We start from the raw sequence: 27,331 nt of genomic DNA on the forward strand, positions 1-27,331 counted from the left end.
TGTGACCTTTGTAAATATGTTGAGAATACACTGTGTGTAATGATAGTTTAATAAACTTCTGGGAGCGATCGAAAACATTTGTTTGTCCGTATAAGTGATTGGATATGCAACAAATGACATGCAACGTACGCATACTTGCTTGACGTTCGGCCAATACGAAGCAGACGCATCGTAGAGTTTTCGCACAATATTACGCGAACGCTAGGCCGGGGCGAAACAGCTGTACGGCAATACCTGCCGGGTATCGAACGGTGGTGCAAAACTGGACAGTTGAGCGATATTGGAACCGACTTTCGGCCGGCACTGGCGGACCAGAGAAACGCCAAACCTTGACATGCCCCGAATTCCCAGTTTAGGTTTTATTATGGCAGTTATGGCTCAAATCTGGCAGCAACTTTAGCGCTCCTCTGGCGGACCAGAGCAACGCCAAACTTTGGCATGTCCAAAATACCCAAATTGGGCATTGCTGTGGCAGTTATAGCTCTAGTATTGCACTACTTCGGCAATCCTGTGGCAGACCCGAGAAAAGCCAAACTTTGGCACGTCCCAAATACCGAAATTAGGCGTTGCTCTGGCAGCTATGGCTGAAGTATGGCACCAACTTTGGCGCTCCTCTGGCGGATCAGAGAAACGCCAAACCTTGGCACGTCCCAAATACCGAAATTAGGCGTTGCTCTGGCAGTTATGGCTGAAGTATGGCACCAACTTTGGCGCTCCTCTGGCAGACCAGAGAAATGCCAAACCTTGGCATGCCCCGAATTCCCAGATTAGGATTTACTATGGCAGTTATGGCTCAAGTATGGCACCAACTTTGGCACTCCTCTGGCGTACCGGAGAAGAGCCAAACTTTGGCATGCCATAGGATCGCCCAACTAAGGCTATAGTTAGGCACCGTACTTTGGCACTGATGAATGCCATGGTGCAAAAACCTAACTGCGCCAAAGTTGGGCCCTTATGTTTGCCAGAGCTTTGCCCAAGTTGGGCATTCCTCTGGCGTGCTACCTCTGTATGTATACGTAATTCGCTCAATATGAAAGGTGTAATTTGGTCTTTTAATATTTCAACAGAATTTCAACTCTTTGCGGCGATATCTCTAGTCTTGTTTGCCACCATAATTACTTATTTTTCTCTGAGTTTTGTCATAGGTCCAATGTTTGCATTTCCTATGTTGCTTAGCAATATGATAAATTACAGGCTTCTTTTAAGAGTTTCCTCGTGTTTGTCACACCTGTGCCTGAAGCAGATCTATGGGCAAAAGGATAGTAAATCAGAGTGAAATATCTTACAGAGAACACTTATTCTTGACTGATAACGGAAGTGACTGAACCTTGACCGCACGACAGGCGCTCTGTTGAAAGGAGCCGGATGAGGCTGAGAACGGTCACATTCGCGAGCCAAAAATAAAATGTGTTTAAAGACCGACGACCTGTTAGCGCTTTCCACTTTTCCACCGATTCCTCCTCTCCCCCTTCCACACTGTCCACCGCTGCCTGTTTCCTCCTCCCCCAGGGTGAGAAGGATCTTCTGCCTTGCAGAATCTCGTGTCTGATCGTCGGCCTTTAACCAACACCACCTAAATCAACCAAATGCCAGTACACTAGTACCTTGACGTAATCACAAGAAGGTTGAGCGCGGACACAGACAGAAGTGTTGCGTCATCGTTAGTCTGGGCCTCGTGTCCAATCAACGCCTCGGCGGACGTTCGGTGTCGGTCTCGTAACAAACTGAGGAGTTTGCGACATCGGAGGGTCGTGATATTATGCGGAGGTAGAGGAGGCTGTTCACAGGATTTGATTTTTCCAGGTGGCATTCGTTTGACGCAAAGGGTCGGGTAAGATCTGTCCGCAATTGTCATCTAGATTATTGTTCTTTGCAAACAATGATTAAGACCTCAATCTGAGCATCCGCAGTAGAAGAAGATTAGTACGATTAATATCACTTGTAGTGAAAAATGGTCAGCGTGCGGGCCAGCTGGTGCATATTAATCATGATGTTTAAGCCCTGAGACGAAGAAGGAAACTCTAAGATGGTCTGAGAAGATAGCTTTCTTTTGTTTCTTTTAAGATATCCAAGTGTCGTTCCCAGTCTCAAGGCTTAAATATCTGAATTAATGTGACTTGTTGCTTAATGTCTGCTTGAGTGATCTAGAGGGAATGCAGGCTGTATTTACGTTTGCTTTAAGTCCGTGTCGCAAACAAAACATAGAAAAGTAGTGAGGTGCGCGAGTTGGTCTCTTTGTGCGCGATTTTTAACCCTGTTCAACAAAACATAACTCATGTTTATTCTTTTTTGGATTGTTACGTTCTGAATCATGCCATGCATATTTCATTTGGTATAGAGAAGTTGGCATGCGGCGCCGAATTTTAATTACGATGGGATTCTTACGATATTACGTCTTGTCTCTAGAACTGATCTGCTCATAAATTTGATGATATTCAAACGTGGCGAAAAACAAGACATGACATAATGATACAGACATACCTTGGACAGTTGGTTTCTTTATATAACGTTTTGCTACTTAGCAGTTCAACCTTACTCGTGAAGGGGGTATATTTACTTTGAATTACCATTAATCAAACACAAATTATAATGAACACATCGCTTACCTTCTCATGCTCATGACCGCAGGGCATTCCATCCACAGCAGGTTCTTCAAAACACGGATATATGCCGTCAGCACAGCATAGAACTTTGCACAGTGGCTTATAATAATCCTCCTGTTAAAAGAAAAAAACACAAACACAGAGAGGCAAGCGGGCATGTCACGAAACCAAATATAACACCCGCAATTTGCTCAGTGTTACAATTTTCGCGATGCATGAAAATAAAAAAAATCTATCACTGTCGTCACAGCGAATTATAATGTAAAAATAATTATTCGACCATTGCTTTTAATACAAAGGGACGTATTGCCGACGTGTTAGGGCTTTGATTGAACAAACTCATTTTGAAAGATATTTTTTTTATCAGTGTCTCTGACACTAGGCAGTCAATCATTATTCCATTTAATACTAAACTTATTTCCGAAAAGAAAAATAAAGAAGTTAACATTTGATACTCTTGAGGGGCAGGTTTGTAACTGCTAATTTTGAGCCAAGAAAAGCTCACGTTTAGCTAGACTTTTTCGTGTTGCTGATAACTATATGCTCAGTATCAGATTGTATCACACTGGCTAGTAAAGTGGCTTTTTTTGATCATAAGAAATGACGGTATGCTATAAAATGTGGTGATCGTTTTGAAGAGTCGGCGGCCTTTAAAAGTAACTTGTGCAAAATAAGAACGAAGTAAGACAGTTTTTGTGCATTAATGCGTTCCCTTTCTGAAAATGCAAAGCGGTGAAAGGTAAGTTTTTGTTGGTACTATACTTTGGCAAATATGAAATATTGACAATATAAGCATTGTAGCTTTGTTTGAAACGTTTTCTATCCCACTTTTATGGCGGTAGCTATACATGGCGGGTAATACCAGCTGTTTATGCTGTGCGTTATAGTTAAAGTTTCGTACCTTCGGAGTAAAATATTTTTCTTTCAATTCGGTGTTTTTTTTTGGGGGGGGGGGTTTATTCTACCCCACAGATTTGGTGTGTTTTGTATAAATTGGCTGTATGTAAACCAATTTGCACATAAAACACCGAATTTGCAAAAAAGAAAAAAAAATCCTCTTCCCCCCTTTTTCAAAAAAAGAAAAAAGAAACAACAACACACACACAAAAAAACTCGAATTTGAAAACAAAAAAAAACTCAGAAAACACGGAACGTTAGCTATAGTTACTGGTAGGAAACGTGGGGTTTAATTTAGGACCTTACTGAGTGTTATCTAAAACCACTAAATCGGTAAATTGTATATATACTTCGAGCTCGCGAGAAGCACGACTGTGGTCTTTAGTAACCACTCATGCAATAGTCACCAACCTAATGGTGCGAAAAAGTGGATGATGAGACATGGAAAAACTGCGTGGCCGCGCTTTCGCCCCGGTAGCCTTGCGCCGCTCACAATTGGAAACTTTAGCGCACAACCACTTTTGCCAGTTGCTCCGAGTCTTTCTAAAATACTGCTACACTGGTTTTTAATGACGCTCAGCAAGTTTGTAACTGAAACCATATGCTTTTTACTTAATTAAATATTTAATTTACACGTTTTGGTTAATTAGCCATTTATGGTGATAATTAGTCCCCCTTACTATGTCCTCTTGTCATATAATGCACCTGAACAGTCCGCATTCGTGTACCTTTCTACGGTTTAAACAGACTGTAGTGAAGGGTAGAAGCATTTATGGAGACATGCTTCGGAAAGTGTCGGAGAAGCAACTGAGTCACAAATTATTTCTATAAGTCCTGTTTGATACGGAGCATTGCCAAGTCACATTGGTGAGAGTTTGACCTTTAGTCGCATGAATTAAATAAAACTTTTATTAGATAAACTTTCTTTCACAATTAAGCTACCTTTAGTTACTTCTTAGCAATGGATGGAAGTAAACCAGCTGTGGCAGTCGAGGTGGTTCTGTTTTAAGAACCGCCATAGATTAACAATCGTGCGATCAAAATAATCAATTAGTGACAGGCAGATGAACCGGTGAATGTTGTCCTCACGTGAAGCCTCATGTCACGTGCTTAAATCGGTGGAGTGTTTCTACCGGTGAGAAAAGAATTAGCCGTTCTTGCTATGATTATTTTATTAATTTCGAACATATTACGTCTCTGCTTAATTGTATTATACCTAATGCACGTGTCCGCCAAACAGAACTAAACAGCTGACGGTAAAAATAAAAGGATGCGACAAAGCACAATGGCCACTCGTGAACAATGAACCAAAATAAACCCCCGTCTACCCGTGATTTCAATCGTAGACAATGCCTGCATTCTAAGTCAACAAAAATGCCACCCACACACAAAAAAAATATATTTATATCTATTTTTAATCTAAATTACACATCAGCGAACGCTCATCCTCCACCCAAATGTAGCACTAGAGCTCCGAACCAAACGCCAAAGTTTGAGTACTTTTCATTATCTTACCCGAAAGTTATAAGTGGTTTCCTGAAAAATTCACTGGGAAATTGGCGGCCGACTGAACACTTGAATACATGGAGCTCTATGGCACCAGAAACCAAAAACGGCCGAAAATGAACCGCATTTCCCATTAGAATTTTCAAAACATTCCTTATAACTTTTGAAAAGAATATTGGTTCGGGCTGTAACTTTGGCACCTGGTTCAGACCTCTAGTGCATATACCTTTGGGCGGAGAGGGAGTGTTCTGCGATTTATATTTCATTACCGCGGTCAAAAAACAGTAATATTTTTGGAGGGTATATGCCGCACCCCGAGAGGTTCTTGCTATCACGTTTCGTGTATGTATTGTCGCATATACATGTTGCCATATCCCCAGTTTCGATACAGCCTAAGCATATACCTTGATCGAACTGGGAACTATCAGTTGCACGAGGTGTTTCTTGATGCGCATGCATAAGGAATGATCGAACAAAATGACATTATTTTTTTATTTCACTATTTTACTTGTTTGAAGCCATAAGTAAACCCAAGTCGGATGTGTCGGTGGCCAAACTGTCAACTCTGCCGGCAAGCAACGCAATCTATATCAACCACGCTCGTTACAATAAATAGAAAGCTGAACTCCCCGCGCTTCTGGCTATTTCAAAATGTTATGCATGTTCATTATTAGGCCATCCATTAGCGACATTGGTTCCTATCTCTCCAAAAGATTAAGGTTTGCGCTAAACACTGCAAACACGACTTAGATTTGAAGAATGCGCACATACTCCCGTTATGACTCGTGACGTCGCATCGAAACCAGCCGAAACACCGAAAGGGCCAAAATGTCGTCGTGAATTACTTGAAACTTTCGGAAAACTATCCGAAACAGAGTCATCGGTGCTTAAACCTATCAGGATTTATATTAAAAAAAATGAACGAAAAAAAGAAAACGAAAGAAATAACGCAGAAGAAAATCAGAATGAGATTTTTATTGTGCCTGCTTTTCTGTGAGTAAAACATAATAAAAATAATTTAGTGTTTATACTTCTATGATGAAGATGCAATTAATGACAAGGTGCAAGCGAGCTGGACAGAAATGGCAATAATAATCCCTGGAGAAGGGGAACAAAAGAGACAAAGTGCAAACACAAATGGAGAGGTCCCCGGTTCGATAACCGGACCAGGCGGATTTTTTGGGTCGCACACCAGACACCTATTTGTGTTTGTGTTTTTGTATTTGTGTTTGTATTTGTGTTTGGAGGTTTGTGTTTTTATTTTGTCCCCTTTGTTCCCCTTATTCAGGGATTATTATTGCCGTTAAACTTCTATGTCTTAAATTTACCATATTGATTGCTTCGTTTTGTACGCAACGTGAGTGTGGTGTTGTAGCTTAATGCTTATTGCGGGACGTCGGGCACAATGAGGCTAACTGATATATTATGCACTCGCTTAGTTACATGAAGAAACATAGGCAGATACATTAATTTCAAAAGTAAATGTGATACAATACATATACGAAAGCAATTAGTTTTAGAGCGCAGCTCTTAGGCGCCCGTTTCAGGGTTAAGCGGCATCGCCGTCGCCGTCGCCGTCGAACCTAAGCGTAATCGCGCGTTGCGTTATCGGACGTTTCCCATAATGACGTCACACACAACGTCACCTGTGACGTCACACGGGCACGCCCTTCCCTCCTCTCCTTTTCTCAAGAGCTGCGCTCTAATTCGGCATTACAGGGAATTGTCAAGGTCTTTCATTTCTTTTAAGGAAGCCTTACTTGTTCTGAACTGATGCGAGGATAGTTTGGGTGTTTTTTCTGGCAGTAATACGTTCGGTTTCAATTTCTCCCCGGGAGTTTCTGTGCTGCCACCTTGTGATAAGTTTTCAATTTAACTTCAAGGCAACTTTCGTTCAGTGTACTGAAAGAAGAAAGGAAGACACTGAGAAATAGTCTCACGACAATTTTTAAAGCCCTCTCTAAGTAGAGGCTGGCATTTTGGGCCTAAAGGGTTAGTTTAAGACACTTAAAGTGCACTCACAACCTTTGAAATATGCATCTGTAAGCGCAATAATTCTGTCTGACCGGGGACCGTTAAGAACACTTCGAGCCTCTGTAGTGTATAGAAGGACTGAATGAGGCCGTAGATACTGTTTCATATCTTAGCGAAACAAATTAATATTTTGAGTACTTTTGTATGCGTGTCAAGCAGTCCCACACTATAAGACTTTAAACTAAGCCGATAAAATTACGAAGATACAGCACGTCTTCACTACTTTAATAAGTATGAATATAAAATTGCTCCTTTTTTGATAAAATGCCAGCTTTGTGCACCAAAAAGAAACGTTCGATGTCGAAAGACGTGAGCGGAGCGTGTACTTCTACTTCAAAGCGTTCGTGTTTTTGTTGGGTACAGTTCAAAATGACGCTTTCAGCACTGGCTTTTGCTGGGACGGAGCCTGACTGTTCTAACTTATTCAAAATATTTGCGACGTTTTATATGAAAAAGGTGTGCTCAAACTTTCATGTGATAGTATATTTGTTCGCGAGAGAGTACAAGTAAAGCAGGTCTCCTCGTAAGGTTGCATCGCAGGGACCCGCGTGATTTCTTCTGTCTGAAAGAGTTCAGTCTCCCGCAGGACCCTTAATGCAGTCGCCCATTGAGGCTGACTAATTTCTGCCTCACTGAACGTAAATGCAACACTATTCACACCAGAAAAGTTAAAGTCGTAATACTCAGCGGATTTTAACCATCTGTCCCAACTTGTCAAGATGGGCTTCTCCAAGAGGGGTGCCCGTGCCTCTCAGAACTGCTCCTCGAACTCACAGGCGTAAAAGCTAAACCAGATGGAGCAAAACATAAAAGCGACAAAGTTAACCCGGGGTATTCTCTCCCGATGTGACGTCAAAAAAGTTGCTCAACAATATATGCCCCGTGCGAAGTGAACGTGCAGCCGGGCGAAGTTCGCATGTTGCTGGCCACCTATTCGCCCCATGGAACCCAGCCTGTAAGAACATGCAGAAATAAGTTCGTTCCCACGCTCAAATTGTTTCTTGAGCTCTGAGCTGAGAAACAGTGTTAACTGGTGTGCCACATAGCTCGGTTCTTGGGTCAATTTTTTTTCTATATATGTTATTGACTTTTTGTTGTTATTACAATACTCATACGGATTAATGTACATGGATGACATGGCCCTGGTTTTTGTAGACGATTTGGTAGTGAACTGGAATGTAAAATAAACGAGGAGCGCTCCAGGGTCCTGATTTGGTTCAAAATTATTCAACTTGCCCTCAAAAAAAAAAGAAAAACTAGGTGCACAATGTTTTATTTAAAGAAAACGAATATAAAATACGACGAGTTTTTTTTATCAGCTTTGACAATACAGAGCGGAATCATGTTTCTTTATGCAAATATTTAGGAGTGCTATCTGAGTCGAATGTGAATTGGAAAACGCAAATTAAAAACTAATGTTCGAAGTTAGCAAACGGATCTTACATACTATTGAAGGCACGTGAATATTTTAACTCGTTGATTTTGCGAATACTATGTTTTTCGCTTGTGCTCAGTCATCTACGTATCCTACCTACCTAAATCCTGCTATTCGTCTGCAGAAACGGGTGCTCAGAATAATCACATTCTCAAAACCCATTGACTCAAGTAGACCTTTATATCAGTCAATGCAAATCTTGCCTTCACCGCTAGCTCAAACTGTTCATAAAATTAGTTTAAAATGATCTATTCTCATGAACCTTGTTTAACTCTTCGAGAGGGCAAACGAGAGCTGCTGTCGATTTTATCTTCAATTTGCCTTCATGTGGAAATGCGTATGGTCAAAAACTAATAGAATATAGAGGCGCATTTTTTTGGAATTCAGTGCCCTCCGGTGTGAAACAAAAATCCAACTTTTTGCCTTTTTAAAAGAAATATGTTTGATTTAGAATATGATTTGTGCGATCTACTTCAACAATTTAGTAGGCTTGTAATATTTTGTTTTGTTCGTTGTTTTATCTGCTTGCCTGTTATAATGTTAAATTCATTTTTATTTGAACTCCACACTAGCCTGAAGGATGTGGGGTCAATACATTTTTGTGTATTAATAAAAAAAAACGTTGAAAACAAAACAAAAATGAATTAAATTGATGGAATATACAATAGAGTTCCTCCCACCAAGACAAGGGAGCTAAGGTTGTTCGTTTATATTCACATGTCTCTGGGGGGTTGTTCTATATTTCTTTTTTGCCCAGGGAGTGCAAGACGCATCAGTTTGTCTTAACCACTGATCCAGGCACGCCGGATTCCAAGTTATTTTAATGTGGACATTCAGCAAACGAGGTATCTTCTCCCACACACAATCAGGAAGCACGCGGGCTCAGTAACTGCGCGGGCTCAGTAACTGCGGGTACTCTAATAAACCGTAGGCTCGTCTATAGAACTCCTGTTTGAATCAGAGTAGCGATGTGGGCGAGTTGGTTCATGCTTAGAAATAATGGAAACAGCGCGCAAACGACAAGGACGGGAGGAAAAGGAGTACACAGGACGAGCGCTGATTTGTTTCCTGTTTGAAACAGGTGGAAAAAAAATAGTTGTAACTGGATTTGTCAAATCTTCCCTTGTGCCGAAGCAACCTAAAATCTTACAACCTGCTTTGGTGACCCCTTAAGAAAAGTATTGTAATTAAAATATTTGTACAACCGTATTCACCAGTCGTGACTAACTAGCTCTGTTTTCAAGTTAGTGTCGCGTCTAAGTAGTCGCCAAAAACCGTAAAATAACGAGCAAGCGCCCACTTAAAATTTAGAGATAATCGCGAGAAAATGGGGGATGGGCGCTTGTCCAGTCATTAATTTTACATATAAATGTACTGTGGATATTTCCTCAGATCTTACAAGTTTGGGGATGGGCACTTAATGGGGAATGGGCAGATGCGCGGTATTCTTAGAGAAAAAATCAGCGACTAAGAGTCGACTAGTTATGCGGTACTCACGAGCGCGAAGCGAGCGAGTGACTACCTAGTCAGAACTAACAAGAGGAAGTGACATAAAAATATAGGTCACACATACGCGTACTTTAACACCACTGCGTGAATGGGTACGTTATTGTATAAAATTGAATATTTAAATACTTATCAGAAAAAAAGCTACAATGTAGGACTAATTTTCCAATACAGATTTTTGCAAAAAAAAAAGAAAAAAACGCAAGGGAGAAACAAGGAGGCCGCATTGCCAGCGACATAAACACATATATGGAAACGCCCGTAAACGCGTTTTTTTTCTCGTTGACCAGCGCCCTGCTGAGACCTTTTTAGCGGTATCTCTGACCGTTGAACATGGCTATTTATACAATATTTCTCCTCCAATTCTTTCTAGATGTGTCCCCCAGAGTTCCGAGACAGTAATAGTGCTTCGTTAGCGCTGACGGCCAGGGGTGATACGAGTCAGCCATGGCGCTCAGCCGCTACTCACCCGCTAAACACCGGCTAAACTAGCCCTACCCCATGTCTAAGATTTGATAGCCGACTTCTCTGTCGCGTGGGGCGACTAGGCCCTAAACACGACCGGTGAATACCATGCGCTCACTTAGCGGCGACTATCGCTCGTCACGTGATCATTTTAGTCGATGACGCCGCTAGTCTGTCAACAGCCGCTACTCGCACCTGGTGAATACTGGTGATAGGGTTGCCACATGTCAGAACCATACTCCAACTAAAATGCCAAGTTCTTTTATGTTTTTTTTTTTCGTTTTACCTGGGCTATAACATATTTTTTCACGTCCAAAACACATAAGCCGAAACAGAAAAAACACCAAAAATATAGTTTTAGACTGGAAAATACAATGAAGGCAGAACTGCTCATATAAGTATTTGTTAGGATTAGGAAAGCACTCCTTTACACAGGCTACCCACTCATATGCAAGGTGTTTCTTTTTACATCTACTAAATTAAAGAAAAGGGTTGACCCTTACATGGATGCGGTTTTCACTGTGAATTTAACGGGCTTGGTGGACGTTAGACGGGGCAGTATTAGTTAGTTTTACTATTGCGTTTACGAGCAAACCCAAGCGCTGTGCGTTTGCGTTAGCTTTCCATTCTGCACGCTGCGCATGCGTCAAGTCACCGTGCGCCAATCCAAGGCCGCAGTGTGGAACACGCAACGCTAACGCAAACGCACAGGGCTTGCGTTCGCTCGTACAATCAATACTAAAACTCACTAATTATCACGATCCGTCCTCTAATTAACTAAAATTTCCTAATAAACTTTTTAAGAATTGTTTTATGAGTCATGTTCTAATTGCAATTTTAAAATCAATCACTAATAATCGTTAGACCAATGTGCAAGAGGCTGTGGTTTTGAGATATTTAGCAATACGTTTTCGAAAGTTTCTCATCGACTCAAAAAATTAAAAACATTTACAGTTTTATGTAACGCCCAATTAGAGCGCAGATCTTGAGGAGGAGGAGGGGATGGTACAAAGGGAAGGGTATGCCCCTCTTCCTTCCCCGCTAAATGTAGCGGGGAATCTTTTCTGCGAAATTTAGCGGAAAACTTTTACTTTCGTGACTTCATATGTGAAGTCATTAGAGTAAATTTAGTGGGAATTTTTTTTTCCGCCAAATATAGCGGAGTTTAGTGGGACTTAGGACAATGCGTGTGACGTCACGCTACGTCACACGTAACGTCATACGTCACATGCTTCCTGTAATGATGTCACACGTGACATCACGTGTGACGTCGTGAGGGTAACCCTCCTGACCTCGGGAGGGTAACCCTCGTGTGAGTAACTTTCGTGGCCCTCGTGTGGGTAACCCTCGTAACCCTCATGAGAGCAACTCTCGTGACGTCACGTGTGACGTCATTATATGAAACGTCCCATAATGCAACGCGAGGTTACGCCGACGCCGCTCAAGCCGGAAACGGGCGCTTAAGAGCTGCGCTCTGAAAGTGCGCGCACGAAGCGTGCCTCATCATAAAGGTACCAGAGTGGCGTACACGTGACTTTCACCTCCTGTTTATTTCGGCGGCGCGTGGTTGGTGAAAGCGTCGACCAAACGCTGCCCAGACATTGACAGAGCGCCATTAACTCTTTTTCGCATTATTTAGGACGCCACACTAAATAATCAAAAGCGCTCCTATACCTGCATTTTTGGAACTGGCGATAAATATTCAAAAACGTATGTATTAATACCTCAAATACAAATGCCTTTTCGCAAATTGAAACATTATTTAAATAAGTACATAAAAGACTCTTAGGCAATTTCAGTTAATTAGCTGTTGAATTATGATGAATATTGCTTTGGCTAACGTTCGCCGAGCCCGTTAAATACACGGTTATAACAGCACCCATGTAAGGCTCTCCCACTCTTCTTTTATTACCCTATAAGTAAAAGAAGCACCCTGTATAAATAAGCACAAGTTTCCATATAGCAACAAGGTGTAACGTTGGGCGAGTTGGTTGATGGTCAAATTGAATGGGTTAAAAAAACAGCGCAAAAAAGACGAAGGACCAGTAAAGACGCAGCGCTGACTGATGTCAGCGCTGTGTCTGTGTGTTTCCTTTTACTGGTCCTTCATCTTTTTGCGCTGTTTTAAGCCATTCAATATTTACGAGTAGCATGATTTGATTTTCCTAAATAAAAATTTTTACAAATGTATATTTAGTTTAATCTCCATGTTTGCCATGTTTATTTGAAATATGTATCTCCATGAGCGGAAAACATCTTCGGAAACATTTGTAATTTATCATATGCCATACATGCTCACTCTAGTCTCTCGGAGCAAAAATTAATTTCGTTACCCCTCAGATCAGAAGCTGCAGCTTTTCGCGAAGTAATGTAGTGTTGGGTCGAAATCAGGGAGGGGGGGCTCAAACACGAAGTGTAGTTCTCATTTTCTGACCTGCTTGACACTAAAGTCGGATCGGATGTTGCAGCCCATATAAACCGGGAGAAGGGGGGGGGGGGGGGGGGGGGGCTTTTGGTACCATTGTGCTGCTAATGCCACTAATAAGCACGTTAAATGTATGCTCACATGTGCTCCTTACCTGACAAATGCCCTCATTTGTTCAATAGAGCAATTAGAAAAGTGCCCGTTGTTTTTTCCGTGAGCTGAGGGCGCCATCAGGTGCCCGCTGAAACCATTGCAGCTGCTATTTAACTTATCAGCAATACTCTTAAGAGGTTCATCGCCATCATGCGAAACTCCAAGTCTACGAGTTTCAAAAATACGCAGTTAGTACAGGAAATATTTTTAGAGCGCAGCTCTTAGGGGCCCGTTTCCAGCCTGAGCGGCGTCGGCGTCGGCGTCGGCGTAATCGGGGGGGGGGGGGGGGTCACGTGACCCCCGAGGTCACGTGACCCCCCCCCCCCCCCCCGAGGTCACGTGACCCCCTCCCCCGAGATCACGTGACCCCCCGGGGTCACGTGACTACCCGCAGGTGACGTGACCCTTTTCAGTGCCCTTCCCTACTCCTCCTCAAGAGCTGCGCTCCAATTCGGCATTACAGGGATTTGTAAACGGCTTTCATTTTTTCATTAATATTTCATTAGTGAAAGTAGAAAACCTAAAAAATGTACAAACAAAGGCGAGTTTCAACGAACCGTCACGTTAACCACGTAATGAATTGCGAATTTAATGTGTTAAGTTGACATACTTGCAAACCCTCTTTATAAGTCTGTCGTTTGCGAACCAGCTCGCCTTCAAGTTTCCACTTCTTACAACTTGACATATTCGTTTAAAGCTACACTTGATCAAATATTTATTTATTAGGTAGTTATAATATTATATTGTGCTTACGTATGGGCAAGTTCATGTGCTATAATTTGAATCAAAGAGTAGGTGGGTGGTACGTCCTCCACGATTGCAACTCGCCTTCCCTTACTGCAGAGACCTCCAAGTTTTGCCTGTCCTGTAAAAAAATAAGTAGTACTATTAGGGCTATACTGAATTGGGCGAATGTGCGCCGATCAGTCAACTAATTTAGACCAGCGGTACGTCGTTCACTTTGCCCGCGCGGTGCAATAACCACTGTTCTGCTACTTAACACAAAGCGAACACGGCCTGCCAAATTAGTCACTTGTTCGCAGCTTATCCGCCGTATTCATCAAATTTAGTCGCACAGTTTAATTTTAGAAGTTGGATACACTTCCAAGTCTTTCTTTCCAATTTGAGTGTAACGTGCTTCTTTACTCTGCAAGGGCACTTGAGGAAGGTTCGAGATCATAAAAAGACGGAAATTTACACCTGTTGTGCTATCAGGCTAATCAGCACGGAGGAATAGTTACAACTCCGAACCCTGTCAGACTGTAAAAAAAGTTTACTTTTGTCAATAATCCGAACACTCTTCGGTAAGCCCGACAAAGAGTGTTGCCCATGAGCTTTAAGTTTTTTTGCATGTTATTTAAATTGAAACTCCCTTTTTAATGTGGACATCACGACACACGAAGTGTTGTACATCGCTAAACTTAATTTGCTTTCAAGAACAATGTGCAGTACTGTTAGCCTTATATTTAGGGAACCTAACGACGGACATCGTGCTTCGATGTTACTTCCCAGGTGTGGTTAACGTGCTAGACTAGCGAAGGGCACCTGGCGTGCCCCAGAGATGGATTGATGATTAATTCCAACCACCTGGGAATCGCTTGACGTGCAACCAAAATCTAGGTCACAGGGCTCCTCCACAATAGGCTTCAGTCATAACGCAGATACCGCGGCTAGTATTCCAACTCTCTACCGGGGAGTCCGGAGGCCGGCGCTTTGCATCGGAGCCACCGATGTGACTGAGGCTACGGTCAGATGTATCTTAGATATCCTATGACTATTTCGTTCGAAATGGTGAATAAGTTCACGGGACCTAGAACTCTCTACTAGACAGCCAAAACTCAATAAACATTGGTTCATATTACATTCTTTTTGTTTGATTAGTTTCCTGCCTCCTTGTACATATACGTACATGTGTTGGTGTGGCGCCGTTACAAACAGGCAATGAAATAAAGCTTTCTAAATTTTTCTAATTTTATACTACTATAGAAAAATTGCATTAGTATTTTAAATTCATCAGGAATACTTAATTTGACCGAAAATGTGCCGTTCCCTAATTAGAACATAAGAAGTGTTTATAAAAACTGCAGAGGGTGCACTGGTCGCCTCATGAGTTACTGTGAAAGGATGGCCCATTTAAAACGAATAACGAGTAAATTGTTCCCTGCGTCCAGTGCCTGCTGACACATCATCCCGATTTTAAAACACCAGCTGAGGCTCTCAATTTGTTGAGGTAACGATATATTATACTAAGCATAATACTCTCGTTCATGTGTTGGCTGACGGGTTTAACTATGACAGTTGCTGGCGTGAGGTAGCACACACTATGATATTTCGCTGCAATAAAAGAAAACTTGGTGCACAACGCTGTTACCTAGACTACTGCCGACCTCCAGTCATATGTTAAGCTTGTAAATGATTGAAAAGCGTTTTCTGTGCAAGGTTGAGCGTGGTACACAGTACACAGCGCCGTGAGTGGCATGCCTGCATAGGTTATTGAGTAGGACTGCTGACTTGGGAATTTAAAGTGATCAGAGATCACGAGGAAGTTAGCTTCAAAAGGGTCAGTCGTGTTCGCGACGTTTGGGAAAATATTGCTGAGCTGCTACTTGACCCAGAAAAAATATCCTGAAGCTTTATTTTGAAATTTAACTCTAGATTGAAAATTAGTCAAAGTTATCTGTAATTTGAGGTACATCGTATCAAATGTGATTCAGATGATATGTTTGTTTTATCGTCATTTGTTATCTGTGTCACCTACGGTTGCTGCATTAAAATAGTCTGATGGGCTAGTTTGGTATCACTAAAAATAGCGCAAGGACGACGAAAAATAAAACGAGAAGACAGGAAAGAGCGCTAACTGACAACTGGCGTTTTATTTAAGCCATAGACGAAGACGAAGAGAAGTGAGGTATTTCAAAGACAAAAAAAAAGAACAAAGAAGAAGAAGGAGGAAGATAAAAAAAAAACAGCCAGCCGTTCCACTCTTGTGAAGAAGGAAGACTAGCGAAGCTGTGCTATGGTGGCAATGAAGTATTTATAAATGTAAGGATTGAGGTGTGATTGGATAATTCGTTATTTGAACGATTAAAGAATCAGACATATATATATATATATATATATATATATATATATAACAATCAGGGGTAATTTATTTTGTAACCATAGTGACCCTGGACTTGTGATCGCGGTGGTACACCGCCATAGGGTGTACGCTGACGGCAGGCATGCACGTTGTTCGTGAAGACGAGGTCTGTACACGTCCGATGCCTACTCGTGGGCACAATAGGTTTGTTCACACAGGCAAGCCTGAAGCGCTCGAGCATAAACGAAGTGACCCACTTTCCCTCATGGAGCGCAATGTCAACTATTAAGTCACCCGTCACTACGGCAGACGAGTCGTCGCCGAGCATGACCCAGACGAAGACGTCCATCATAAATGCTTCAATGTCTCTCTCGGCCGTCACCGGGGGGGGGGAGAAGGAAGGGGGGGGGGGGGCGTACATGACGGCGACCACCCGACCATCGCGTAACTTGACGGAAAGGCTGGAAAGGTTGCCGCCAACTATGAGCAACGGCGGCAACCAGATTGCTTGCCTGGTTGCCGCCGTCGCTCATAGGTGGCGGTAGCTGTCTAGAGTTTTGTGTAGTTTTGTGTCGATATTTGTTTGGTACCGGAGACGAAACTGGGGAAACTAGCCCAAGCATGAAACTTAACTCATCTAGCCGTACTAGTAATTGCCAGCAAAAAAAAAAAAAAGTTTCCGATTTTGTTTTAAGCGATGTTGAAACAAATAAATTGAGCCTTGTGAAAGAAAGAAATAATGCCTTCTGAACAGGCGTGTGACAGCCATTGAGCTCTCTGCCTAAAATTAACCAATTAAAATTTAAAAAAAATATTCGTCTAATTGGAACATTTTTACCAGATATTTTAGATTGTCGCCAAAACAGGTCACGGAAATGGCCAGCTAAGCAGAAATAAGCCCCCACACTACTAAAAAGAGGCTCATTCTGATCATTCGATGCGATGGTGCTGGCGAAGAATGACGTGTCTTGCAGTGCTCCGCTGAAAGATGTGTGTGGTTCGTGTGCCGCGCGTTTCTACTAGAAGAACAATATCTTGTTTGTTCAGCCGGCTGCGGACGTAAATTCCACTGTAAGTGCCTCAACGTCGGTCTCGATGAGTACGACATGTACATGGAAACGAGAACAAACACGTTTAAGTGTTCTGGCTGCACTCGGCGACATAGCCTATTTCCGAAAGTCACTGGTGCTAAAGCCTCAACCGCCAATGACGATTTCATCGACCCGGAGGATGAGTTAGCCGCAGCGCAAGAAAGCCCGTTCATTCACGCGGGCGTTGTGCAATTCTCATCGAAAACTTGAAGAACAAGCTGGAAATTCTGACGGCGGAATTCAAGTACCTCAGAGTGGAAAACCGAGGCCTTCGCTCCGATGTACTGCAGCTCCGCAAGACCGTCCTGGACAGAATCCCACACATACCGCCGTCGCAGCCGCGTTATGCAAGTATCGCCGCAGGGACCCCGGCTACCCACACACCTGGGCTTCACGCCTCTCCTGCGTCAACGCGGCTCCCGCTGATTGTGCAGCCTCGACCATCGTCAACGGTTGCTCATGAGAACCAGCCCGGCCGTTCGTCAGCAAGTTCGGACACAGTGAGTGCTGACGAAAATGATTTTCCGCCGCGGAGTTCTCTATTACGCGGTGACAACGGCCCGAATTCGGCGAGCATGGGGGACGACAGTTTCATTCCAGTCAAGCGCCGGCAACGAGCCAAGCCATCGTCTGGCACTGCTAAACCGAACAAGCTGAATGCTGTTTTTCCGACCGTACGCCGCTTCGCTTTGTTTGTGTCTAGGCTCGACCCAAACACACCTCCGTCAGACATTGCGGACCTCGTTGAACCTTTCCTGGAAGCAAGGACGGTTGTCTGTTCGAAGATGATAACTAGATTTCCTTTGTACTCGTCGTTCCACCTGGTTTGTAACGAAGCAGCGTTTGCAGTGCTAAACGTACCTGGGGATTGGCCGGAGGGCAGTATTTTAACCAGTCTTTCGGTCGCCTTGATAGTACACGTGTTAAAAACGAGGAAACAATAACACCCGAAAATGGCGGCAACGCTTAGTGTCTTCTACCAAAACGTGAGGGGCCTACGTACGAAGGACGACGAGTTTATGCCGAACCTAGCTACAACCAAGTATGATGTTGTTTGCCTCACGGAAACTTGGCTCTGTGTTGGGATACCGGACTTGCACTACTTTACACCTAGCTACAGAGTGTATCGCCGGGACAGAGATTACCAGACCACTGGACAAAAGTATGACGGTGGCGTTTTAATTGCCTGTGAGTCATCTCTTTCGTCGCACCGTCGCCCCGACCTGGAATCATATTCCGAGTGTGTTTGGCTAGAGATAAAGGTAGGCGATGACTTTAACTACCTAGTCGGTAACTATTGTTTTCCGCCACTTTATGACCAAGTCCTTTTTATAGAACATTTTGATAAGATTAGTGAACCAATATATTTTGCGAAGTACGAAGTACAGGCTTATGGATTTTAGTGAAAAACCCGAGACTGGGGTAATGACAGAGGACGACAAGGAAGAGAAGGCGAACGTCTCATTTGAGACGTTCTCCTTCTGTTCCTTGTCGTCCTGTGTCATTACCGCACTCGCGGGTTTTTCACTAAAGTGTTTAATATACACCAGCTCACTTGCGCCCTTACGTTCTGCTCATTAAGGCTTATGGAGATTTTAAACTTCCTGGAGTAAATTGGTCGCTGAGATTTGTTAGTGGCAAGAACCTTATAACGACAAATAAGGCATCCTGTTTGTTTTCGTTCATGGACTACTGGCCTCGATCAACTGAACACAATCGAGATTAACGCTGGAAATGTCCTTGACCTCGTTCTACACAACATCTCAGTTCAATATGTGACCCCTGTTATAAACCCCTTGGTGCAAATAGATGTGTTTCACCCACCGTTCGTAGTTGTATTCCGCCTTCCACATAAGAAGCCAGTATCTTGTGGTCACTCAACCTACCGTTACGCCAAGGGTGATTATTTGAGCATGTATAGATACTTCCAAAACTTTGACTGGAGCGCGGTTCTTGCCATCACTGATACTGAGTTGGCGTCCGAGAATTTTTCTTCCATTGTTAAAATCGCTAGTGATATGTTTGTGTTACAGCGCATTTCCAAGCCTTCAGTTTATCCTGATTGGTTTTCTAAGTATTTCAAGACCTATCTGCGTAGAAAAGAAAATTTTCATAGACTTCTTAAATGAACTGGATCAGATTTATTGTACGCCCAGTTTAACATATATCGGGCTCTAACTAAGAAGTTGTACACTAGAGATAAGCACATGTACCTTGACCGAGTAGAGCGCAGCTTGAGGCGGTGCCCAAAAGATTTTTGGCGGATCGAAAAACAGCACACACGTGATACCAACCAGGAGATTTGCCTACGCAACCACTCAGATAACGACAGCTATGTTTCCTCCCCTAATGATGTTGCAAATGTTTTTGCCGATTACTTTAGCAACTGCTGATGTGTACCGGGCAACAAGTTGTCCGGTCCATGGATACTAAGATTGACTGCCATGACTTTTTGTCTTGTATTGGAGGAGACCTGGAAGAAATCGCTGAAGCCGTAAACCATCAAAACCAAAGTTATCTTCAGGGGCCGACTTTATCCCATCATTTATCATCAAGGGGTGTGGTGAACTGTTCATACCCATCTTAGAGCACATTTTTAACCTTTCTCTTAGTTCTAGAGTTTTTCCATCGTTATGGAAATCTGCGGGTGTTGTCCCAATTTTTAAAAGTGGTGATCCATCTATTTCTAGTAACTATCGACCCATATCTTTATTTTCGGGGTTTTCCGAAGTGTTCTAACGCGTTATACACACAAGAATTTTTTTTTACTTCCACCGGAAATTAGATGTTTGTAAGCATGGTTTTCTCACTGGACGGTCGGTTGAAACTTACCTGTCCTCATTTTTGAACTATTCTGTCCCTGTTGTTACGAACAAAGGTCAAATTGATTGTACTTATTTTGACATGTCAAAACCATTTGATAAAGTGAAATACGAGTTGGCATTACGTAAGTTGTCTTTATATGGTTGTTGCGCACATGTGTGAAAATGGTTCGAAAGTTGCCTATCATGTCGTCCCAACAGCGTTCGCATAGATAAAAGTCGCCCAAAAACTCTCCTTTCCAATTCGGGTGTTTCCCAAACGTCTATTCTTGGTGCCCTTTTGTTTCTCATTTTTGTAAGCGATCTATCGTCCAATGTGAAAAATGCTGAGGTGTAGTTGTTTGCAGATGACATTAAGATTTTGTGGGGTCGTGATCCCTCAACATTCTGTCGCGTCAGCGTTTTGGCACGCTGTGGCGGCCGCGCCGACGTAGCGAGAGGTGGCGCTGCTTACCACTGTGAGTGGCTTCCTCCTCTCCCCCTTTGGGGCGATTTCCGTAACGAACCGCCGCACAAAGGAGATCGACGTGTCGCTCCTTGATTGCCCACTTCGCCCCCGCCGTTATCTTAAAACCAGCGGACAGCAGTATCGCTGCTCTCTTCTTCCTTGGATTCGGCGGCGGCGACAACAGGGCACCGTCCGGTGCACCGGTGAGCGTTTACCCCGTCCTTGGTACCTTTGTGAACGACCGTTCGGCCGTGGGCGATCTCCACACCGACGGCGTTCACCAGCTCATAGCCGCTGTGTTCTTGTTATTTGTTTCATTGTAAATAAACAGAGTTTATCACCGTTACCAACGTGACTGGTGTCTGTTTGCGCTCAACGAGCAGCATGGCACGCGAGTACGAACCCGCTTCGCGGTAGAGCGTCTCGCCGCGAACGTGGTACTCCCAAAGGCAGTGGCCCCCGGTTAACCACAATTTTTATGAATGTTCGTACTCTCGCTGACTGTGCTACTTTACAGCATGACGTGTCGCGAATAGTTCAGTGGTGAAAATTGAATGGCTTGTCACTGAACCCTCTAAAAAAAAAGATATTAACTTTGTGCAAACGTTATAATGTAATATATAATAGTTATTCATCAGAAGGGATTCCTATCGACCGTGCTTGTTCTGCAACAGACCTTGGCGTGTGTATAGATAGTGGATTGATGTTTATTCCACATGTGTCATATATTGTTGGCAGAACAACTAAGATGCTGGGACTGATATCTCGCATCACACAGCAGTTTAAAAACCCAGCCTCTATTATTCGTTTATTTTACTCCCTAGTAAGATCACGGCTTGCATTCGCATCTGTAGCATGGAACTCAATATCTGGAACGCAGTCAGCGAAAATTGAACTGTGCAAAAGCGTTTCGTACGTACTGTTTATGACCGCTTTTTCAACGTCGCTTTTATGATGATTATTACTTTCCCGTTGATAAGATTTCTCTGAGCCCATTGTCCGAAAGAAGGGCCGAACGTGACTTAATTTTTCTACATAATGTAGTAAATGAAATGATAGACAGCGATATGCTTTTATCCAAAATTAACATTGATGTCCCTTCCCGGTTAGCTAGGAACCATACTGCTTTTTACGTCAATACCACGTGTAGAACCTCGCGCCTGTCACGTATACAATCGTTTTATAATCGCCTTAATGATACAAATATTGATATATTCAGTGATCTATCTGTTTTTCGCAAAAAATTGGAAGCGCTTCCAACACACGTTTGACCTGTGCTTTACTTTGCTTTTATTGTGTTATTTTGTTACTGTTCGATTTTATCATTGACTTGTGCGCCAAAGTGAAGACCTCCGGGTTGTTTTTGGGCACATAAAAATAGAGATTATTATTTATTTATTCAGGCAAACACACGAGGAAACAAGATAGATATACGCCGCTGGACAACCAACTCTTTTTTTTTTTATCCTCCTCTGTTACTATGAGCCCACAGTTTGTGTAGGGGTTTCTCTTTTTTTCTTCTCATATCGCGCAGAAGTTTACCCCCGGAGAGAAGATTTGTTGCATTTCTCTTCAATGGCAAGCGACTCAAGGATTTTACGTGTACATTGTGCCTTGTCTTTGCTAGGACTTATGTTCACGTCGTAGAACCTTGCAGAGCATTTGAAAGCAGGACAATGGGTAGGTAAATGTCTACCTGCTGACAGTTTTTTTTTACTGAGGCAGGTGCTCTTTTGCCCGATCAATTATGCATCGCCCAGTTTGCCTAATATACCCTCGGCCGCAAGTTAACTGAATAGGGAGTTTTAGAATAGCGTGCGCTAAAGCTTTGCGTACGCTAAGAATAGCGTCGTCGCCACTGCGCATCCACCAAACGCAAACCACGTTTTGCGCTTTGCGTCCGCAATTCTAGCGTACGTATTTTTCAGAAATTGCGTGCGTACGCAAAGAATCGTTGCGCTCCTCCAAGGCGGATTCGTGGTGAGAATTTGGCTAAAGCCAAGACGAGCACAGTTACAAAATGGTGGCTGCGGCAGGAGTCGTGAGCGCGACGTCGGTGGCATCCTTTCCACTGCGATCTTCAACACAGGACGACATTGCACTCCTGCGGGAGGTGCACGTTAGAAGCGTTTTGGAAGACCCAGCAAGGTGGGGAACGCACGCCGGCAACTTGCTGCCTGCGACGCCCGAGCGTTTCTCGGCGAAGGTAGTGCGGTGTACAAAGGTCAGGACACAAGACCTTTCTTGCCGAGGCGGCGCAAGCGGACCCGACCGGTCGATCGCTCTCATCGGATTCTCATAGTTTAACGAATCTTACTGGTGAAGCAATAAAATTGTTTTTTTTTTTCTCAAGTTACAGCATTTCGCGCGTGAAATAAAAAGTGCTACTTTATGTTTGTGGCGTTACAAGCGGGAGATGCTTGAGCTTTACCGTCGCGGCAGGGAAACGCAATTCTAAAACACCCTTGCGCAGCATGTGCTAACGCAAGCGCTAAATGTTGCGCTAGCGTGCGCTAAAATTGCGTACATTATTCCAAAACTCCCTAATGTGGTACTCCATGTCTTTTTTGCAAGGGCCGTAGTTTGACTTGTGAGCTGTGCCACAATCGTTTGTGTTGTTGCTTATTCGCTCCTGGTTCCCCTTACGGCGCCATGGAATAAGCTTTCTTCGGTATGAAAACACCACTTACACGCCTTGCCAACCCACTACCTTTTTCAATTTATGGGTCATCCCGTGAACCCAGGGCACAACCACCATAGGCTTTCTAGTCTTCAGCTTCGTGCCTTCATCATTGGTCTCAGAACCAGGCTTGACGGTTGTGCAGAGCTTTTCACATATCGTTACCAGGAGCGCGTTGGATATCCAGTTCTCTGTAGTCTCGAGATTTGAGTTTTAAACCTTTTCTCGACTTGGAGTTTCGGATTCTTTGGGGATTTTACGAAAGCATTTGATTGCCTTGTTCACAAAGTTTTAGTAAAAAAGCTTGACATTTCTGGCGATCGGGGACACGCGTTACAAATTTTTAATTCTTACTTGGAGCATCGAGTTCAGAATGTTTGTCTACATGGGAATTCTTCCTTAGTAAAACCAATATTTTGTGGTGTTCCCGAGGGCAGTATATTAGGTCCCCTCCCCTTTTTTCTTTAACTTACATGTAAATGACGTCGTAAACATTAACCCAAATGTCAAATTTGTAAACTATGCCGACGATACAACAATACTTATTTCGGGAGAGGACTGCGATGTGCTAGTGGACACGGTAAATCCGACGTTGTCCAAACTTGAAATTTGGAGTCGGGAGAACTCATTTCAAATAAACATAATCCAAACGAAAGCTGTACTTTTTCACGCCAAAAATAAATCGGTCAAACGAACCCAAGATATTACTATAAAGTCTACTCCAATTGAAATTCTGGGACATTTCAAGGCACTGGGGGTAATTGTTTCTGAAAATATGTCCCCCGGGACAATCACATTAATTTTATAATCCCTAAACTGTCACGAATAGCTGGATTGATACACCGTAATCGATCAATCTTGCCAAAGAATGTGAAGTTTCTAATCTATAGTTCACTCTTTTATTCCCACTTAAATTACTGCCAACTTGTCTGGGGCTCAGCTACATTATTCAATCTTGAGAAAATATTTTTATTACAAAAAAGGGTGCTGAGGTCTATCGGTGGTGTTTTGTTTGACTCTCATACAGCTGGTCTATTTACGACTCTCCGCATTATTAATATACACAATTTACACAACTATAAACTTAGCAATACATTAAAATTGGAAAGCAACAGAAACATGCGTTTTCTTAAAAATTTGGCGCATTCATCTGTGGAGAAACCGGTTTACCCCACTCCTTACGAAGAACATTGGGAGATGGTAACGCGGAGGAGAAATTACGGCTCTCAGGTGATTAGATATAGGCTGCCTAAATTGCACAAGCAGTTTAATGCTAGTGAGTTGAATTTGATTAGGATGTCATTTGAGCAAATTAGAGAATATTTTTTAGACCTAGATAGGTAAAACACCAGTAATCTGGCACTTTGTTTAATATTTCCAGGATTATTCAATCTTCCTTAATTTGTGTGTTGGGCTCGTATATTATCCACCCGTTTTGTACTCTTACGTTAAGTAGCATTTCTTCCTGTACTTCTGCTGTTGTGCCTATGTAGGGGGTCGAGGGCCTTGTACTGCTGTATTTTACAGCTTTTTCTCTCGACCTCCACCATCAATGGAATGGAAGCAAACGAATTATTATGTCTGCTTTAGGGCGGATGTAAGTCCTCTGGTGGCAGCCCCTCTTTTTGCATTTTTGGAAAGTCTGGAGTCGGAAGGAAGAATGCGTTCGCATGACCTGGGTTGCTATCGCCAGCATACGTAGCTCTAGCTTTAAATTCCAGTGCAAGGTCCAGGAACTTAATGGAATTGTCTACCGGAAGTTCATGAGTGAATGTAATTCCTAAGAAGCCTTGTTCGAAGCATCGCATAACTGTTCCTCGGTTCGAGTATTTTCTGTCCCCCACTTTGGAGTTGCACAGAATAAGGAAATCGTCAGCGTACCTGAAGATGGTTACAATTCTTGGATGTTTCAAGGTTTCCTGAATAGCTGTTCGCAGTCCTTGAAGAAAATATCGTTGGGGTATGAGTAGGTAACCCAACACACACACCTCTTACTTTCCCAAATGACTGGTCCTGCTGGGAGACTAGAGTCGTCGTGAAGTAGATACGTAGTAATTCTAAAAAAAAACTGTCTAGGGTGATGCTGGCTGCGTTTTGAAATGCAAGAAGGTCTTGCTCTTCAATGGTCGTTCGGAGAATTGATAGAAGAGTAGTAAGTTGGGCGAGTTGGTAAACGTTGAACATGGTTAAAATCGCGCACAAAGAGACGAGGACAAACGAGGAAGGAACACAGAACACAGACAGGCGCGCACTCACAACTCTAGTATATTAAGTGAAGAAGAGAAAGATGAAGCACTATTTTTTACAGGGGACAACATCACCAGGGGGAAACAGATCATCCGCAGTCAAATGATCGCAAGAAGGCAACTTCTTTTTCGCTCAAAGCAACCGACGGTTGGCTAACGCAGCGATCGCTCAGGCTCAAGATGGTGAACGCCTCGAGCACCTCGCGCGTTTGTTTTTCTTTGAAGCGGCCAATGATTGATGTTTTTTTCTAAAGATGGTGAGCACATACAGGTTTTACAGTGCACCGAAAGGTGACCTCCTACATTAGATGTTAAAGAAAGTTTATGCTCTCGTAGCCGCTCATTCAGACACCGCCCCGTCTGACCAACATAGCATCTTCCACATGAAAGAGGGATACTATAAACAACGCCCGATGAACAGGGAACAAATGGCCGCAGATGTTTCTTGTGGCACGTGTTTTTGGATAATTTTTCCGCCTTTTCACGAACCTTAGAACACCTCACCTCAGCCCTAAAAAAGTCATGTTTCCATGCCATTCATCGGAGTTTCTTGGGCCAGATCGATAGACTAAAATCTTCAGGGTTCCCGAATCAGGTCTTAATCGAAGTGATAGGAACGCTGGTAAAGAATGTAAAAGGGGGTGAAAAAACTAGGCGCCCCGTAGAAAAAAACCGGGTGGTGGTTATGCCATACCTGCACAAAATTTCGCATAACCTAAAACAAGTGGCCAGCACGTATGGTGTGCCCGTTGTACTATCAGCCCCTAAGAAACTGCGACAAATTTGTTCTAAGGTTCGTGAAAAGGCGGAAAAATTATCCAAAAACACGTGCCACAAGAAACATGTGCGGCCATTTGTTCCCTGTTCATCGGGCGTTGTTTATAGCATCCCTCTTTCATGTGGAAGATGCTATGTTGGTCAGACGGGGCGGTGTCTGAATGACCGGCTACGAGAGCATAAACTTTCTTTAACATCTAATGTAGGTGGTCACCTTTCGGTGCACTGTAAAACCTGTATGTGCACACCATCTTTAGAAAAAACATCAATCATTGGCCGCTTCAAAGAAAAACAAACGCGCGAGGTGCTCGAGGCGTTCACCATCTTGAGCCTGAGCGATCGCTGCGTTAGCCAGCCGTCGGTTGCTTTGAGCGAAAAAGAAGTTGCCTTTTTGCGATCATTTGACTGCGGATGATCTGCTTCCCCCTGGTGACGTTGTCTCCTGTAAAAATAGTGCTTCATCTTTCTCTTCTTCACTTAATATACTAGAGTTGTGAGTGTGCGCCTGTCTGTGTTCTGTGTTCCTTCCTCGTTTGTCCTCGTCTCTTTGTGCGCGATTTTAACCATGTTCAGTGAATTGATAGGTTTGCTTGTTGTATGATGTAGTTGAGGTCTTGAATGTCGACGGAAAATCGAGACACGATGTCATGCCCCATGTCCCTAAGAAAGGTGATTACACTTTCGAAGAGCCGTATCTTAAAAAAATCGTTTACCTTAATTTGGGACAAATGCTTGGCTAGATATGTCGACACTTGTGCTTGCCATGTGTCTTTTTCCGAAACTATAGCACGAAACGGAACCCCCTTTTTTGGGTCTCAGCCGAAAAAGACACGGACAAATAGATGGCTCTCCTTTGTTCCTCTGATTTGCGATACCAGATTTCCATTGTAGGTGTCCTGCGATATCTTCAGGACGGCTTTCTAGCTTATGTAGTTGTTTTTGCGATCACTGGAATGAAAGGTTTGGCCTCGGCTTGGCAAGATTTTTCTCCATGCTCCATTGAATCAAGTACCACGAACCCTTCTTTCTTTATCAGGTATACGAAGCCTGAGGCCTTTGGTCTGCAATGCATAAATCGCAGAACAGAAACTCGTACATTGATGCACCTGGTTCCTGATGCTAGGAAGGCAATCAAGTCCTTGATTAATGATCTGTGCTGAT

At 43.1% G+C, this 27,331-nt stretch overlaps 1 pseudogene; it reads right to left on the bottom strand.

The window, feature by feature from the left end:
* Nucleotides 1-1,188: 1,188 nt before the first annotated feature.
* The window catches only part of LOC8034082, a 62,234-nt pseudogene continuing 36,091 nt past the window's right edge, over nucleotides 1,189-27,331 (bottom strand).

The sequence above is a fragment of the Ixodes scapularis genome, unplaced genomic scaffold (genome assembly GCF_016920785.2).
Source record: "Ixodes scapularis isolate PalLabHiFi unplaced genomic scaffold, ASM1692078v2 PGA_scaffold2__306_contigs__length_199485367, whole genome shotgun sequence".
NCBI lineage: Eukaryota > Metazoa > Arthropoda > Arachnida > Ixodida > Ixodidae > Ixodes > Ixodes scapularis.